Source organism: Ornithorhynchus anatinus, chromosome 10 (genome assembly GCF_004115215.2).
Source record: "Ornithorhynchus anatinus isolate Pmale09 chromosome 10, mOrnAna1.pri.v4, whole genome shotgun sequence".
Lineage (NCBI taxonomy): Eukaryota > Metazoa > Chordata > Mammalia > Monotremata > Ornithorhynchidae > Ornithorhynchus > Ornithorhynchus anatinus.
Genome location: NC_041737.1, coordinates 2,504,593 through 2,523,239, shown reverse-complemented (window position 1 = coordinate 2,523,239; position 18,647 = coordinate 2,504,593). Strand labels below are relative to the sequence as shown.

Below are 18,647 nucleotides of genomic sequence, written 5' to 3'. Positions count from 1 at the left end.
TTGCGAACCCTCTCAGTGGGCTTTGAAAGCCCATCTCTTCCCGGAGGCCCTCTCTCAAGCATCTCTCATCTCACTTCCAAAATTGACACTCCAAACTTCGGCGTCACTTAAGCTCTCCTCCAAGAGGCCTTCCCAGACTGAGCTCCCCTTCTCCCTCTACTCCCTCTACCGCCCCCCCCTTCACCTCTCCGCAGCTTAACCCTCTTTTCCCCCCATTTCCCTCTGCTCCTCCCCCTCTCCCTTCCCATCCCCTCAGCATTGTACTCGTCTGCTTGACTGTATATATCTTCATTACCCTATTTATTTTGTTAATGAAATGTACATCGCCTTCGATTCTATTTAGTTGCCATTGTTTTTACGAGATGTTCTTCCCCTTGACTCTATTCATTGCCATTGTTCTTGTCTGTCCGTCTCCCCCGATTAGACTGTAAGCCCGTCAAACGGCAGGGACTGTCTCTATCTGTTGCTGACTTGTTCATTCCAAGCGCTTAGTACAGTGCTCTGCACATAGTAAGCACTCAATAAATACTATTGAATGAATGAATGAATAAAGCTCACGGATAATTTTTTTATGGTATTTGTCAAGTGCTTACTTATGTGCCAGGCACTCTACTAAGCAGTGGATAGATATGAGGTAATTAGGTTGGACACAGTCCCTATCCCACATGGGGTTCACAGTCTTAATCCCCATTTTTCAGATGGGATAACTGAGGCACAGAGAAGGAAACTGACTTGCCTGTGGCCACACAGCAGACAAGTGGCAGAGCTGGGATTAGAACCCGGGTCCTTCTGACTCTCAAGGCCCATGCTCTAACTATTAGGACATACGGCTCACCTCACTGTAGCACTTCTGTATAGAATTGCTACACTTTTTTGGATCCTTCTAACTTTAATTTATTTCATTGTCTGCCATTAAGCTCAGCGAACGTAAGAATCATGCCTACTAACTCGATTGCACTCTCCAAAGAGCTTCTTACAGTGCTCTGCGTGGTAGGTGCTAATTCAATGCTACTATTGATTGATTAATAGAGATTGGCCCTGAACATGGAATTACTATTTTTATTAATGGAGTTAATGATAGAATAACCAACATGAAGATTGACTTTGTAAATGAAATCAAGCTGGGTTCCATGGCCAACAACTAGGAAACAAATATTGAATTTCTTTGGGAAAATTAAAGAAATTATCTATCAAAAACAGGTCAAATAAGCAAATTCAAATGCATTCTTTTAGGACCAAAAAAACTAATTATACAGCAGAAGTTTAAATATGAATTTTCTACTGTGTTGTGTTATTAAGAAGCGAACACCATTTTGGACACTCTACCAAAAACCTGACCTGAAACAACCAAATAGAAATGTTTTCCCTTTTGGGTTAATATAATTGTTGCTCTTTAGTGTTATTTATTTAGGCCATTCTATAGACTAAATGTTGGGGTAGATACAGGAGAACCAAGATCAGATACAGTCTCTGTCCCTCATGAGGCTCACGATCTAGGGGGTTGGGAGAGCAGGGATCTTATTCCCTATTTTGCTGATGAGGAAACGGACTTAGAAAGGTTAAGTGATTTACCCAAGGTCATACAGCTGGTCAGTAGCAGGACTGGGACTAGAAGCTGGGTCTTCTGACTTGCAGTCAGTGGAACTGATTCTGACATTGGTGGATGTGAATTTTATAAGAAGCCCTTACGTAATACAAAGTCTTCTTATAAAACCTGAATTCATCTCACATGAGAGAGCAGCATGGGCTAATGGAAAGAGGATGGGCCAAGGAGTAAAGAGGACCTGCATTTTAATTCTATTTGTGCCACCATCCACTGTGTAAGACCAATCACTTACCTTCTCTGTGCCTCAGTTTCCTCATCTGTAAAATGGGGATTGAGCATCCGTTCTCCCTCACTTTAGGGTGTAAGTCATATATGGGACAGTGAGCATGTACATCCTGATTTTCTTGACTGTACTCCAGGGTTTAGTAGAGTGCTTGGCGTATAGTAAGCACTTGGCAAGTATGGCAATTAACAAGAACTACAATTATTATTTACCCTTTCAGGGTCACACCTGGGGAGTTTCCAGTACTCTTCCAGTCTCGACTACAGAAGGGAGAGTCGAGCAGAGGCCTATCCATTCCGTTCCTAGCTTGGGCAATGGCTAGTGAGTGGAAGGCAATCTGCTACAAGTCAAGACTCCCCAGTGCTGGGCAGCAGCGGCACGGGAGATAGTCGAGGGTGGAGACTCAGGTTTAATGTGCGGAACGAGGCAGTGGTCAACCACTTCTGGATTTTTACCAAGAAAACTCTCCTGATTCAGTACCAGAATGATTGCAGATGGAGGTGGGGCCTCCTGGGAGAGATGCATTCATGGTGTTGCTATAGGTCGGAGACGACTCGACAGATTGACGAGACAATTACTATTATTTTTAAGGTTTGGTTTGACCCATGATTATATAATATTCCATCTCTTTCTATGTTTTTATTTTCTTAATTACAACTTGGAAATATTAAGACACGATGCTCAAACTATAAAGCATTTGATGTTTCCCCTGGACTGCAAGTTCCTTGTGTGCAGGGAGCTAGTCTACCAACTCATATCGTACTCTCCCTACTGCTCAGTACAGGGTTCTATACACAGTTAGCAGTCAATAAATACAGATAATTGATTTTCTTTCTCTCTATAAGAATAGGACCATTTGGTCAGGTAAAATTATGGAACGAATAATCAACCAAGAGCCATGAAGCTCCTTTTCAGAGAGTATTAGTGTCTATATTGGGCCAAATGTGATCTCTATGAAGCAGCAAGAAAACCAGATTTCAATCTCCCGAATACTGTCAAACCAAAATGTGACTCAAACATCTCAGTCCTTTATGGGGACAATTATAAAATGAAAATGTTTACGCAGCACATGCAGTGTGTGTTTTACAACCTTGGAAGGCTGTTTTCAGGATCTTCTGAATCACGGCTGCTGTTTGTAATCTGCATCTGCTGTAAAAATCAAATCAAAAGTGATGAAGTGAATTAAAAGGGAAGACTGAAAGTAAAACTAGGAAAAAGAAAAGAGCCTCGGCAAGAAGCCCAGCGTGAATTCTTTAGATGGGGAAGGTCAATACACGTCACCCAGTTGGAGGTTTACAGTCTCTAGACTGGAAACTCCTTGAGGACAGGGAACATGTCTATCCACTCTGTTATACTGTACTCTACCAAGCCCTTGGTATGGTGTTCTGCACACAGCAAGCACTCAATAGCCTTAGTGTATAAAATAATAATAATAATAATAATGATAATGTTGGTATTTGTTAAGTGCTTACTATGTGCCAAGCACTGTTCTAAGCACTGGGTAGATACAAGGTAATCAGGTTGTCCCACGTAGGGCTCATCATCCCCATTTTACAGATGGGGTACCTGAGGCACAGAGAAGTTAAGTGATATGCCCAAGGTCACACAGCCGACAAGCGGCGGAGCCAAAATTAGAACCCATGGCCTCTAATTCCCAAACCCGGGCTCTTTCCACTGAGCCAAGTTGCTCCTACAGCCTTTATCTGCTTCTTGTACCATCGCTGGCATGGGTGTATCCTGCCAGGGGAAGTGATGATCAATAAATGATTGTCTCTGTTGCCGAATTGCACATTCCAAGTGCTTAGTACAGTGCTCTGCAAATAGTAAGCGCTCAATAAATACTATTGAATGAATGAATAAATACTATTGCATAAATAGAATCAAACCACCAACAGTATTTATTAAGCTCCTAGTAGATGTGGGGCACTCACTGTACTAAGCTCTTGGGAGAGTACAGTAGTGGTAGAAAGGCACAGTCCTTGCTCTCAAGGAATTTCCAATCTGTCAGGGTCACGCAAGACTGTATCAGTGAATGATAGTGTGACAAAGACAGAAAGAGATGGAAAGTGACTCGAGAGATTGGCTAACAATTCCCTGCTTTCAGACAGGTCTTCATACGCAGGCTCTGAGTTCCATGTGGAACAGAGACTCTGTCTAAGCCTTTTATTCTCTATCACCCCATTGCTTAGCCTGGTCCTTGAGCTCAGAGTAAGACTTAACAAATACCAGTCTTGGTATTATTATGGTTATTTTGATCAATATTATCATTATTCCATCTAAATTCCATTTTATAAGCCCATCTTGCATTTGAGATAGAAATGCAGTTAAAACAGTTAAAATACCAGACATCCTTGAATAGGCACTTAGTACAGAGCACTGCAAACACAGTAAGTGCTCAGTAAGTACCACTGATTGATGGATAAGCTGCAATTGGCAGCCTGGAATTTAGAGGAAACAGAGGAAGCATGTTCACAATCTACTAATGAGGGTGGAAAGTCACACGTGCAGCCCAGGGTACCAGATTCGAATTGCATTCGTGGACTAAATTGTATCAGATTTAGGTTAGACTCAAGGAAATAACTTTCATATAGTACATTTAGTAATGCAAGCATCTTCCTCAGGACAAATCTCCTTCAACAGAAATCTTGAACAATAGGAAAAATAATGGAGGCTTCATGGTATTTTTAGAAGGCAGAGAGATGGACTAGATTGCTCAAGGCCTGATGCTGTCATATTACTCAAACACCAATCACTTGGATCCAGATTTCTCCGTGACCCATGGCTGTGATGGAAGCTGCAAGGATGCCGACTCAAGGAATAATGGAGGCTTCTCAAAGACCCTATAATTTCCAACAATTTTATCAAATTTGTTCAAACTATCTCCCGATTCACTCTTTTCCCTTCAAAGTGCAGCACTAAGAGCTAGATATGGGATTAGCTAACCTCTAAGAGCTAGATATGGGATTAGCTAACCTATCAGTAGTATTCACTGGGCACCTACTGTGTGCAGAACACGGAATTAAAAATACTTGGAAAGAGGGTTTTTTAAAAATGGTACTAAGCGTTTACTACACTCTAGGCACAGTACAAAGCGACGGCATAGATACAAGGTACTCAGGTGGGACCTAGTCCATGTCCTGCATGGGGCTTCTAGTCTTAATCCACATTTTACAGATGAGGTAACTGAGGCACGGAGAAGTTAAGTGACTTGTCTGAGGTCACATCCCACCCCCCCTTTACCTCTCTGCAGCTAAACCCTCTTTTTCCCCTTTTCCCTCTGCTCCTCCACCTCTCCCTTCCCATCCCCACAGCACTGTACTCGTCCGCTCAACTGTATATATTTCCATTACCCTATTTATTTTGTTAATGAATTGTACATCGCCTCGATTCTATTTAGTTGCCATTGTTTTTACGAGATGTTCTTCCCCTTGACTCTATTTATTGCCATTGTTCTCGTCTGTCCATCTCCCCCGATTAGACCATAAGCCCGTCAAACGGCAGGGACTGTCTCTATCTGTTGCCGACTTGTTCATTCCAAGCGCTTAGTACAGTGCTCTGTACATAGTAAGCGCTCAATAAATACTATTGAATGAATGAATGAACATAGCAGGCAAGTAGCAAAGCTAGGATTAGAAGTCAGGTCCTCTGACTCCCAGGTCTGTGCTCTGTCCAATAGGCCATGCTGCTCGTGAGGAGTTGACACTTTTAGTGGATTAAAAATTTTAAATCAATTCTCTAGATGGGTACTGCTTCACGGGGAAAGGGTAAGAGCCATAAATACCATCCGAGGTTCGTGAGAAGTTCTTGCATCTGAAGGTGAGCTACTTCTGAAGTGAAGATTGTTCAGTTTTGCCTCTGTTACTCAAATTTAATTTCAGAAATCATTTGTTCAACCAACATCAAATGCAAAAATAGCAGACCCTCTTATTTAAGGATTATTAGAGGAATCACATTTTTGTATGACTTCAAAATACATGAATATTTTGCTGTTTGATTTGAAATGATTTTTCCTCCCTAGCGAGAAGATGGACAGCTAAGATTAAGCCACAGCCAACATATCACAGGCTTGCTCATAAAAAACCCAATCATATCAGAATTTACCTGTTAAAGTTAATGGACTACTTAATCATTTCTCTAGATGATTTTGGAAACACTCTAAGAAACAATGAATTCTAAATGATGACTTGTAAGCTCCAAATTTGCAATGAAAAAACATCTTTTGATCGTTGTCAATTCTCTGTGGATTCTAGACTTTTTATGCAGTATAGTTGAAAACAGTTAGATCCAGAAAAAGAAATAATAAAAATCATTAGACTTGTATTGTGGTGTGAAATGCTAAATCACACTCTGGCTACAGATTATCTCCTTTCCAATCAATCAGTCAATCAGTGATGTTTACTGATGTTTTTACTGAGGGCTGGGGAAAGTACAACAGAAAAAGACTCATGATGTAAATTCACTGAGGGCAGAGAATGTGGGTCTTGCTTCTTCTGTAATAATAATAATGATTGGGAAGCAGCGTGGCTCAGTGGAAAGAGCCCGAGCTTGGGAGTCAGAGGTCATGGGTTCGTATCCCAGCTCCACCACTTGTCAGCTGTGTGACTGTGGGCAAGTCACTTAACTTCTCTGGGCCCAAGTTCCCTCATCTGTAAAATGGGGATTAACTGTGAGCCTCACGTGGGGCAACTTGATTACCCTGTATCTACCTCAGCGCTTAGAACAGTGCTCGGCACATAGTAAGCGTTTAACAGATACCAGCACTATTATAACAACGATGATACTACTGTTACGTATTGAGTGTTTACTATAAACCAACTATTGTACTGAACACTGGGAAAGATACAAGATAATTGGGTTGGGCAAAGTCCCTGTCCTACGTGAGGCTTCCAGTCTAAGTAGGAGACAGAACAGGTATTGAATCTCTCATTTTACAGATGAGGAAACTAAGGCAAAGAGAAGTTACAACATCACTCAGCAAGCAAACAGCAGAGCTGGGATTAGAACCCAGATCCTCTGACTTCCAGACCCATGCTGTTTCCATTAGGCCACATTGTCCTTTCTTAACTGCTCACCTGTAATCTCCTTCAGAGCAGGGAATGTGCCTGCCAACTCCATTGTATCGTACTCTCCCAAGTGCTTAGAAAGGTGCTCTACACACTGTGCGATCTTTATCAATGGTATTGATTAATAGTTCAATCTTGGCTATGCTACTGGTTTACTAAGTGAACTTCAACGAGTCTCTTTATTATGCACGGGCGGGGATATGGTCTTCTAATAGCTTAATACAGCACACTGCCTACAATAAATGCTCAATAATTACCACTGATCGGCTGATTGAATGATTTAGCTATACTTAAGATTGCCCACGGTATAACAGACCCTGTCCATCACATTCAGTATTAGACTGTGAGCCCGTCATTAGGCAGGGATTGTCTCTATCTGTTGCTGAATTGTACATTCCAAGCGCTTAGTACAGTGCTCTGCACATAATAAGTGCTCAATAAATACGATTGAATAAATTCAGGTAGAGACTTTCCTGTGTCAAAAAGTTCACAATCCACATACAAATGGAAGGCTAATCAATTAATTATTCAGGGATATTTATTGAATGCTTAATATGTATAGGACACTACACTAAAGCTGCATTTGATGATGGTTTGTATGGACATCTGGCTCTGGGCTATCAATCAATCAATGGTATTTATCAAGCACTTGCCATAGAGAAGCAGCGTGGTTTAGTGGAAAGAGCACGGGCTTGGGAGTCAGGAGTTGTGGGTTCAAATGCCGGCTCTGCCATTTGTCAGCTGTGTGACCTTGGGCAAACCGCTTCACTTCTCTGTGCCTCAGTTCCCTCATCTGTAAAATGGGGATGAAGACTGTGAGCCCCAGGTGAGACAACCTGATTAACTTGTATCTACCCCAGCGCTTAGAACAGTGCTTGGAACTAGTAAGCACTTAACAAATACCAACATTATTATTATTATTACTGAAGACTTGGGAGAGTAAAGGAGAATTTGAAGACATGATCCCTCCCTAAAGGGAGCTTACAATCTAGATGCTAAAATAAATTACAGATAGGGGAAGCAACAGAGATTCAAGATATGAACATAACTTCTTTCATGGGGAAGGGGTGGGGTGAATATTGAAAAGCTTAGGGCACGAAGACTCAAGGTCTTGGGTGAAGCGGTAGTAAGTAGAAAGAGGGAGGGTGGGATGAGAAGCAGCGTGGCTCAGTGAAAAGAGCCCGGGCTTTGGAGTCAGAGGTCGTGGGTTTGAATCCCGGCTCTGCCACTTGTCAGCTGTGTGACTGTGGGCAAGTCACTTAACTTCTCTGTACCTCAGTTACCTCATCTGTAAAATGGGGATTAAGACTGTGAGCCCCACGTGGGACAACCTGATTCCCCTGTGTCTACCCCAGCGCTTAGAACGGTGCTCTGCACATAGTAAGCGCTTAACAAATACCAACATTATTATTATTATGAGAGATTAGTCCGGGAAGCTTCCTGGAGTAAATCGATCAATGGTATTTAATGAGGACTTACTGTGTGCAGAGCACTGGACTCGGCACTTGGGAAAGTACTGTACAATAGAATTAACAGACCCGTTCCCTGCCTATAACGAGTTTACATGTGAATTTAATAGGGCTTTGAAGATGCTGAGGTTCTTAGCAGCTGAACAGTGCAGTGGACTGAACAGGTGGCGGTGTACGTCTGATCGACATGCGAATGGATTCTTACTCAGAAACTCTCGGTCTTTTGTTACATCACACATTTTCCTTTTCTCATTGTCAAGGATGAAGATGGTATTTTTAAACTCACTTTGAATAAACTCCTTCTTGCACCAACTGTCAGAAGCCCTCAAGCCCAAAGGAAATTTTGTAGCTCGGAGGCGTAGATAGCTATTTTAAAATTCAGAGCTCTCACTGAAGCAGGGGAGAAAGTAAACACATTGCTATCTGCAGGTGTTCTTTGTAACAGTTGTTAGCCAACTCATCTCTTTTGAATCACTTCTCTAGTGGGTGGGTGGGGGGGTTTCCAAATCAGTCCTCAAACAGTGAGGCAGACGATCCCTCCCATTGGATAGGCAGCGCTCGATTTGTGGCCATAGGCAGGTTGTAAGCGTTTCTGCTGCAGGCCCAGCTGCTGCAATCCCAGTGGAAACGGAAAGAGGAGCAGTGTGGCCTAGTGGATAGAGCACGTATCTGGGAGTCAGAAGGACCTGGGTTCTAAATCCACCTCCACCATCATGGGAGTCCGAAGGTCATGGGTTCCAAATCTGACTCCACCACTAGTTTGCTGGGCGATGTCGAGCTAGTCACTTCACTTCTCTGGGCCTCGGTTACCTTATCTGCATAATGGGGATTGAGACTGTGAGCCCCACCTGGGATGGGGACTGTGTCCAACCTGATTTGCTTGTATCCAACCCAACCCTTAGAACAGCGCATAGCTCATAGTAAGCATTTAACAAATATCTTAATTATTATTATTCTTTGCCCCTCAGTTATCTCCTCTGTAAAATGAGGATTAAGACTGTGTGTCCCACATGGGACATGGATTGGGTCCAACCTGATTAGATTTTATATACCCCAGCCCTTGTTACAGTGCCTGACACATAGTAAGCACTCCATAAATACCATTAAAAATAAATAATAAAAAAAAAGGAAAAAGGTCACGGGCCTGGGAGCAGGGAAACTCAAACTCTAATCCCAGCTCTGCTGCATGAGACCCCTGACAAGTCACTTAAACTCTCAAGGATTCTCTTTCATCACCTAAATAATGGGCAGAAGATACACCTTTGTTAGACTGCAGCTCTCTCCCCTGCTATATGGTAAACTCCTCGAGGGCAGGAAACATGCTCACTAATCCTACTACACCCTCTCAATTGCTTAGTGTTGTGCACATGAGGGGGGCTCAACAAATTCTATCTATCAAATATGTCTGAAGCATTTAGCCCCCAATCAATGGTATTTATTGTGTGGTTACCGGGTGCAGAGCAGCTTACTAAGTGCATGGATTTTCTCTGCCCCATGTTAGCCTTCATATTTAGCCCAAGTTTAGTTCAGTCCTTTTCTCTGGACTTCTCCATAACCTCCAGTGGCTGCCCATCCACCTCAGCATCCAACAGAAACTCCTTACCATTGATTTTAAAGCACTGAATCAGATCACCCCATCCTATCTCATCTCACTGATCTCCTCCTACTACAGTCCAGCCCGCACACTTTGCTCCTCTACCACCAACTTACTCACTGTGCCCCGATCTCATCTATCTCACCACCGACTCCTTTCCCACCTCTTCCGGCTAGCCTGAACTCCCTTCCCCTCCACATACGCCAAACTACCACTCTCTCCACCTTTGAAGTAAAAGGTCACACTTCTTCCAAGAGGCCTTCTTCGATTAAGCCCTCTTTTCCCCAGCTTACCCTCCCTTCCATATCATCTGTGAATTTGGATCTGTGACCTTTGGGCATCTGATGTTCGCCTCATTTCCAACCCCACAGCATTTATGTATTTATCATTAATTTGTAAATTATGAAACATTCATATTAATGTCCAACTCCACCTGTAGATTGTAAGGTCATTAGGGGCAGGACATATGTCTCCTAATTTTGTTGTATTGTACTCTCCCAAGCACTTAGTACGGTGCTCTGCAGATAATAATAATTATGGCATTTGTTAAGCACTTACTATGGCCAAGTAGTATTCTAAGCTCTGGGGTAGAAAACAGTGCTTCGCACATTGTAAGCGCTTAACAAATACCATCATTATTATTATTATTATACAAGGTGATCAGATTGTCCCATGTGGGGCTCACAGTCTTAATCCCCATTTTACAGATGAGGTAACTGAGGCACAGAGAAGTTAAGTGGCTTGCCCAAGGTCGCACAGCGACAAGTGGCGGAGCGGAATTAGAATCCCCATCCTCTGACTCCCAAGTCTGTACTCTTTCCACTAATCCATGCTGCTTCTCTATGGCAAGTGCTCGATAAATACCGTTGATTGATTGATAGCCCAGAGCCAGATGTCCATGCAAACCATCATCAAATGATCACTAGAAAAGATGACAAAGCAAGTCTTTCATTTTCTACTGAAGTTTCCAACCCAGAGGAGCAGTGGTTGTGACTGGAAATTCCATCAGAAAAGATGAATAGGCCTGAAATTTGGGGAGCACTCCCCAGGTGATCCAGTAAAAGTATCAAACAATCATGCCCTCCCTCCTCACATCTGCCAAACTAGCTCACTTCTCCCCCCTTCTCAGACTGTGAGTCCTTTGCCACCTTTGAGCCAGGATTAGAACCCACAACCTCTGACTCCCAAACCCATGCTCTTACCACTAAGCCACACTGCTTATCTGCTTCTCTGATGTAGAATATTAAGGAGAATTTGAAGTGGCGAAAGCTGGGCTGGATTCTGAATTTGTGCCAGCCACGTTCAGCTGCATGTATATGGGAGTGGGGGTGAGCTACAACTGGGGTGTTTTTGGTAACAAGGGCCTAGTTGAGGATATGGAAAATTTCTTGGAAAAATACACCAAGTTTCATGCAGACAGACAGTACTTCAAGTTATAACAGTGAAAAATGGAAACTAACACAATGGAATAAAGAAAATTACGAACCGTTAGGGGAAAAGGGGAAGAGAAAACGGTATATGAGGAAAGGCAAAAGGCATTAAAGAAGTAGGTTCAGAAATGGCATTACCCGGGGGAAAAATCCATATGTGGGGGGAAAAAGGCTTGATATTTATCATGTTGGGCAGTTGTCCATAACGCCCTTTATAACCTCAATTTTTCAGTACAAATTCACTCACTTTAAATTTGATTAAAAAATGAAATATAGTAAGGTGTGTCTCAAAGTTCAGTATTAAACCTATGATAATCCAGTCAGGTTAATGAAAATGCTGAGGAGCTTAAATACAGTTCTTGATATTTATTATTGTCTTATGAATTTTCACAAATGCCTCATTGTAGGGGATTAGAGACAATTATTTTAGACGGGGTGGGGGTGGACTCCTGTAGGGATTTTTTTTTAAATTTTTCTCCAAATGGAAACTTGGCGTCTTCCCTGCAGCTCTACAGGGTGGGGCTTAATGAAAAATGAATTAACACCAGAAGAGAAGAGAACGTGAGGATTTCTTGTGACTTCTTGGACGAGGTTAAGGTTGGTCTACATTAGCAGATACTCTTTGTGAATACAGTGTTTTCTGCACTACTTTTTCAAATCATAATTAGAATAGGCAGGAGATCATCTTTATATTGCAGAGAAACTACAATGGCTATGCTAAAAATTATATATCAGGGACATAGATATTGCATTTCTCTTTGCCTAGCCCAAGGCAATGTCTTAGGCGGAAGCCAACATCACAAAACAGGGATTTGTTTTTTTTCTTTTTAAATGATATATAAGTGCATAATTTTTATTATTTTTATTAAGTGTGAATATTTATTATTAGATTGTTATATTGATTATATATTAAAATTATCAACACATTGATATTAATAAAAATAAAAAATAATAATAGTAATAATTTTGGTATTTGTTAAACACAAGTTATGTGCCAGGAACTGAACTAAGCATTGGGGTGGTTACAAGCAGATCAGGTTGGACACAGTCCCTGTCCCTTGTGGGGCTCACAGTCTCAATCCCCATTTTACCAATGTGGTAACTGAGGCACAAGGAAGTGAAGTGACTTGCCCAAGGACATAGAGCTGGATGTGATGGAGCTGGAATTAGAACTCAGGTCCTCTGGTTCCCGGGGCCATGCCTTATCCTAAATTCCAAAATTTGTCATTTGAATCAATCTGGTCTTTTTAAATTATTTCACTTAGTGCCTTTCATCTTAGCAGACAAGTCCATCTCAAAAACTCAAGGGTTTTCATTTTCAGGTCTCAGTTGATGGAGAAGATGCGTTAGAGGTGTGCTTGCTTGGCTCTGCTTCTGAGTTGCAGTGTAGCTATCAACTAATCGCTAGTAGTGGTTGTGATGTTGTTCACTGAGAGTCCATCGGGTGCAATGAAAATAACAACAGAGGCAAAGGGCCTCACAGTCTAAAGCCCCGTTTCTACTACTCTATTTTCGCCTCTCAGTTTCTTCATCTGTAAGGTAAGAAAAATCGTGGCTCAGTGGAAAAGAGCCTGGACTTTGGAGTCAGAGGTCGTGAGTTCGACTCCCGGCTCTGCCACTTGTCAGCTGTGTGACTTCGGGCAAGTCACAACTTCTCTGTGCCTCAGTTCCCTCATCTGTAAAATGGGGATTAACTGTGAGCCTCACATTGGACAACCTGATTACCCTGTATCTACCCCAGCGCTTAGAACAGTGCTCGGCACATAGTAAGCGCTTAACAAATACCAACATTATTATTATTATTATTAAAAATGTCTACACTCACCGGGTGGGATAAGGGACTGTCTTATCTGAATTCTTACATCTAAACCAGCACTTTGCACTTGCTATGGTACATACTAAGCACTAAATCACATTACTATTTTTCTTACAGAGATGGCATGAAGATTCAGTGCATATGTTTCTAAATAATACTCCCAGAGAGCTGTTCCACACTATAAATTTGAGGTATTAGGATCACCTTCAATCAGTCAATCATCATGTTCCTTCCTCTCTAGACAAGCTTATTTCTTCCTTGCTCATTAACTAACCCTCAAGGTCATGGCCCCCCAACCCTATTATCCTGTCTTTCCTTTTTCAGTGTTGACTTTAACCCCACTCACATCTTCCTCTCTAAAAGTCCTGCATCATCGTTCCAAGCGAGGTTCATTTGCTTTCCTGCCCAGCGGAACCTTCTCTCCAGATTGCTGAGGGTGAATATTTTTTACCTGGTGGCATCAGGGGATGTTTGCAGAGACCAATATTGTTGGACCACTTATCTTTTTTCAGAGGTATTGCCCTGAAAAATTCTTGATTTTGTGTCAGCTCTGATTAAGGAAGGCTTGTCTGTTTTTATTCAGCGTTTGTGGCAGCTGGATCTCAAAGGAGATTTTTCTGAAAAATGGGTAGGACAGCCAGACTGTCTCTCTATCCAGTCATCGTTTCTCTCCCTTGTCTTTTTTTTTTTTTTTAGCACTGGAGTTAAGGAAACATAGGCATTGATCTTAAGGCAGTAGGAAGAGGTATATTTTTAAAAAAATATGTATTAAATATACATTGATGGAAAACTTTGGGGCTTATTGACTGGGAACAAATTTCCATTTGAATGGAAACTCCCTTTGATGCTTTGATACTTAAGTTCCTTAAGGGCAGGGATTGTGTCTTTCACCTTCATTCCTTCCGTGGCATTCATGGAGAGCCTATCTTGTGTCAAATGCTGTACAAAGCATTGGGAAAACATAACATAAAGGAAGAAAAAGACTTCTAAAAGAGGAGCTGTTAAATTGGAGTATTCCCTAAACACATATATTTTATATTCATCTTTTGAACTCAAAGAAGGTACTACTGTGAAATACCCCCCACTGTTATATGTGTAACTGTCTGCTCTGCGCACAAAGGCAATCCCTCCTTGAGCTGAAGTGTTTGTTTTTAGATAAAATTGGCGCTATTTTACTTTTTCCTCCTCACTTTTTTTTTTTTTTTACCAAAACCTCTGCTCCAACCAAGCCTCTCCTCCTTTTGTGATTGAAAGCGTGCTAGACTGGTCCATGTTTGGTCATGGACTTCCAACTTTCAGCTGTGATACACTGCAACAAGGCCTCAGATCATCTTAGATGATTTCTCTCAATAATACACCCTCAGTAAATACTGCTATTACTCAACTGCAAAAATGCTTCATCTGAGACCCCAGAAGTTTTTTTTTAATGATGGCAGAAAGTGATTTTTCCGGGATAACTTTTATAGGATCTGTAATGAATCAACAATTTGAGACACTCAACGTTTCAGGGCCCTTGCTTGGGAGTGATATCACACAATTTATTTTGTTTCTCCTAAGTACATTATGATGTATATCTTCAAGGAAAACATCTCAGCTAGCCCTAAGTGTACACTATTGAGTGGAATATGGGGTGGCAGCAGTTGGAAAGATAACATTCAATACGCAGGATAAACAAGGTCCCAAAATGGCAAAGACATATGGAGCTCGAAGCAATCTCGAAGCGATGAGTGAATCATATGAATGTTGAGAATTTTAATCATTTTTCAAGTAAATTAATTCAAGGAATAACAGGAAGATCCCTGATTTGTGTGGGTGTGAAAGATGTAAAGACTCCATTAGAGGGAGAGATGGAGCTATGAAGGAAAACCCCTGGGAGCCATAGGACGAGCTAAGCACTCATTCATTCATACATCCTTGGCTGCCCATTTTTGAAGATGATGTTTCTAGCTGTGCATTTAGGTATGGCTGACAAGACTGATGCTGCATAAATCCCTTAGCTTCACCCTTCTTCCTATAATAACACAGCTGTGGAAATTAAGTATTTTTATGTGCTAAGCACTGGGGTAGATACGAGGTTATGAGACTGGAGATAGACCTGTCCCATCCAGGGCTCACGACCTATCCTATCTCCATTCTGCAGATGAGAAAAGTGAGACCTAGAGAGAAATAAGCAAATTGCCCAAGGTCACGTGGTAGGCCGGGGTAGAGAGAGGTACTTGAACTCGGGTCTCGTGACTCCCAGATCCATCCCCTTTCTCCTAGGACATGCTGAACTGTTACCCTTGCCTTCCGCCACCCCCGGCCCCAACAGGGCCCACCCCCACGTGCCAGGACTACCTTTTGGTAGCCCAACTTTGGTGAAATTACTACTCTACTTCTGTCCGTGGTTTGCAGGAGGATGCACCATGCTTCTGAGCAAATTCAATGATAGGACAAATTTCTGAGTGGTCGAGAAAAGTCTTTGGTCCCGTGTAGGGCTTCCCGGGCCTGGCCTAGTCCATGACCTACGTTTCACAGCTGATTATCAGACCACAGTACGATGTTCACCTTGCCAAGTGACTCACAATCACTGCAGGCCAATTTTTTTTTTAATGGTATTTGTTAAGCACTTACCATTTCACAGGCACTGTTTTAAGGGCTGGGGGAGATGTAAGATAATCGGGTTGGATACAGTCTTGGTCCCACGTAAGGCTCACAGTCTTAATTCCCATTTTACAGATGAGGGAACTGAGGCACAGAGAAGTGAAGTGACTTGTCCAAGGTGACACAGCAGACAAATGGTGGGGTCAGAATTAGAACCCACATCCTTCTGACTCCTAGGCCCATGCTCTTTCCACTAGACCACACTGCTTCTCGCGTCCCTTCTCCCCACAACACAGTCAGGGATCAGAGAAGAGAGCTAATCAGGCAGAATCTTCTTGCTACCCTTCTCCACCAATTTACCTGCTCTTTTTAAAGTAGTAATAGAAAAAATGGTAATAAGTGCTCACTATATTCAGAGCACTGTACTAAACACTGGGAAAGAAGAAACAGGCGGGAATTAGATGCGAACCTTGTCCCTCAGGGGGCTACAATCTAAAAGTAAAAAGCAGGGAGAGGGGACTGGAGACAGATACATAAGGAGGGATGCAATAAAAAAACCAAGACAACATGAAGAAAACAAGTGACTTCGGCTTGAATTTTATTTCCACACCTGGTGTCTAAGCCTCCTGGGACCTGGAAAATGCTTTCTGTGGGGAAGTTTTTTTTCTTTACTCTAAAATTTCAAGTGAGTCACAAAACAAGAGAAAAAGATAACGTCTCTAAGTAACAAAAATACTCTTATAACTGCAACCCACATAGTGGATTGAACAGACAGGATGAACAGGCTCCCCACAGCTTCGGACCCAAGAGTAGGGTGGAAATCAAAGTGAAGAAGAATGTCATTTTCTGACGCTTCCTTTCCTCAGCCCTGTTTTCAGGGGTTATGCATCAGGGAGACTGCTTCTAGTGACAGAAAATACTGAGAAGTCTAACAAAAAACTCAGTGAAAATCGACAGGCCTTCCTCAAACAGTGGCTCCCAAACATTGGGTGGATCCCTTGCCTCGTGGCAAGAGCATAGTATAGTGCCTGGCACTCTGTAAGAGCTTAACAAATATCACTGAGGGGGAAGACAAGAGAGCACGAGCCAAGGAGTTAAGGGACAGGAGTTCTAATCTCGGAGTACCAATATGAGAATAGTGGCATATAGTAAGAACAGGTACTATTATTATTTATTATTATTATTCTCTTTCTGATACATTCTGTTTGTCATCACTCTGATATTAGGAAGTTCTCCATTAATAAATGGGATGGGTTTTGGCTATAGCAGTTAAACAGGATGGAGGAAACATGACCCATGATTAGGAAGGAAAATTTAGTCAGAATCTAGATGTTACATTGACCAGGCTTATGTTAAATCCCAGGGCTTCTAAATGATTTAGGGCATCTGGTTACTTTATTGATCATCCCACGTAAGACAATCAAACAAATCACATTTATGAAATGCTCACTGGGAAGGTACAATAGAGTTATGCCTCCAGGAAACTTGCAATCTAATGGGAAGGTTTAAAATTGAACACATAATAATTGACTGATATTAGGAAGAAGTGCTTAGAGACCTAAGGGTGGGAGAAAAAGTTACAGGGCTTAAAATCAGCTGGAAAGATCTGGACAGTGAAACACATTGTTCAGTTGCTTTGGACTCCCTTGTTCCTGTCAGTGTAAAAAATATTTCAGATGTGATTTGCTTCAGCTCATCTGTTATAAAACAGCCTCATATTCTGTTATTTGAATAAATGGTAAAATGGACTTTTTCTCAGAAGATTTTTTGCAATCATCTAGAATTGATATAGTTTGGCCTTTTAATTCACAACCTTGTTAAATATATATCAAGTAGCTACGGTAGCTATTTAGACAAATTATTCAGTACTTTGCTTCTACTTCCCACTGGTCTTGTAAACTTCTAAGGATCTGATCAAGACAAAGAACTATAATGATGATATTACTACTACTAATGATTATATTTGTTAAGCACCTACTATATTCCAAGGAATGGGCTCTAAGCTCTGGGGTAGATACAAGATTAGCGGGTTGGAAACAGTCCCTGTCCCATACGGGGCTCACAGGCCATATCTAAGTAGGGAGGAGAATAGATATTTTTGAATCTTAATTTTACAGATGAGGTAACTGAGGCACAGAGAAGTGATGTGACTTGACCAAAGTCACGCCGCAGGCCAGTGGCAGAACCAGGATTCAAATTCAAATCTTCTGACTCCCAGGCTTATGCTCTTGTCACTAAATCATGCTGCTTCACATCATGAGGAGCATAATGATGACCCTTGTATCACATCTCTCTCTTCCTGTAAATTCCATTCAGGAACCTGAAGGGATAATCTACATGTATCTCTCCTCTACTGTCAAAGGGAAGGAACTGAATCCATTCACAGATACAAACTGCCACAGGTGGGTCAGGATCCCCTTTCCACAACATGACTAATGAACACATTTTTTAAGGCAAAATTATAATGTTGATGAAAAATACAATTTTTTTTAGCCTGATCTTTATGAACATTTACATAAATCATCGTGCCTATCTGCAGGAGAGATTTTCAGTATCCACAGGCTGCCAAAAGCAGTTAGCTGTTGCCTTGGCAATTGAACGGAATTCCGTTGCTGCTTTGTTGACACCTGCATTCAGTAGTGACAGTCCTGGAGTAGATGTGGCTTAGTGGAGCCAGAGGTCATGGATTCTAATCCCAGCTCTGCCGCTTAGCGGCTGCGTGACCTTGAGCAAGTCACTTAACTTCTCTGGGCCTCAATTACCTCATCTGTAAAATGGGAATTAAGACTGTGAGCCCCACGTGGGATAACGTGACTACCTTGTATCTACCCCAGCGCTTAGAACAGTGTTTGGCACACAATAA

General features: G+C 41.9%; 1 non-coding gene across 1 annotated transcript; it reads left to right on the top strand.

Annotated features, from left to right (window-relative positions):
• The first annotated feature begins 2,039 nt into the window (after positions 1–2,039).
• Positions 2,040–2,177, top strand: LOC114814943. Its single transcript, XR_003762738.1, has one exon. It is a non-coding gene; the product is annotated as a small nucleolar RNA SNORA7 (small nucleolar RNA).
• Positions 2,178–18,647: the final 16,470 nt, after the last annotated feature.